We start from the raw sequence: 687 nt of genomic DNA, 5'->3' as shown, positions 1-687 counted from the left end.
GGCTAGGGTCTGACACCTCCATAGGCACAGGAGCTAACTAAGATCAGCAGAGACAGGCTGCTGGCTCACAGATGGTGGAGCTCAATGAACCCTAAGAACCACAGTTCAGATGATGACAAGCTGGATGCAGGATCCAGAGCCTGCAAGTTAGTTTTGTCAGCATGTCCATATATATATTGGATACAGGCTAAACTCCCCTCACAACCCTTTGGCTGCTCAAATTAAATGACATCATGGGTGTGATTATATCATCATATACCTTCTGAATTACATTATTGCATAATTGCCCAAGTAATGAGAATCATGGCCCAGCTAAGTTGCCACACAGCCTTAACCATCACAGTCCCCAAAGACAACATGCACTGTACGTAAGTATTAAAGACTATGTGTTTTTAAGAAGATTCTTTTTTTTCCAATTAGCAATAATCGCACCTCGGATAAACCTCACTGGCTATGATATTGCCACTGCGCAAAGCTTAAGCAGATTGTATAAGGCACACTTTTCTCTGGGCCATCAATCCATTTTCTCATAGGACGAGTTCATGTAGGGTTTCCCATGCGCTGGAAACTGTGATCTCCCTTCCATACCTATCATTTCACCATCAACTGGGAGACAGGATGATATAGTTAAAGTTTATTGTGTCAACCTGGCCGATAAACACATGTGAGGTCAATTGAAGGGCGGAG

General features: G+C 43.2%; 1 non-coding gene across 1 annotated transcript; it reads right to left on the bottom strand.

Annotated features, from left to right (window-relative positions):
- Positions 1-333: 333 nt before the first annotated feature.
- Positions 334-477, bottom strand: LOC115871242. Its single transcript, XR_004047192.1, has one exon. It is a non-coding gene; the product is annotated as a U4 spliceosomal RNA (small nuclear RNA).
- Between the last annotated feature and the right edge of the window lie 210 nt (positions 478-687).

This window comes from Echinops telfairi, unplaced genomic scaffold (assembly GCF_000313985.2).
Source record: "Echinops telfairi isolate 266 unplaced genomic scaffold, ASM31398v2 ScPeMD7_4048;HRSCAF=4782, whole genome shotgun sequence".
NCBI classification, from domain to species: Eukaryota; Metazoa; Chordata; class Mammalia; order Afrosoricida; family Tenrecidae; genus Echinops; species Echinops telfairi.
The sequence above is the reverse complement of the archived record's forward strand: the minus strand, read 5'-3'. Positions and strand labels throughout refer to the sequence as shown.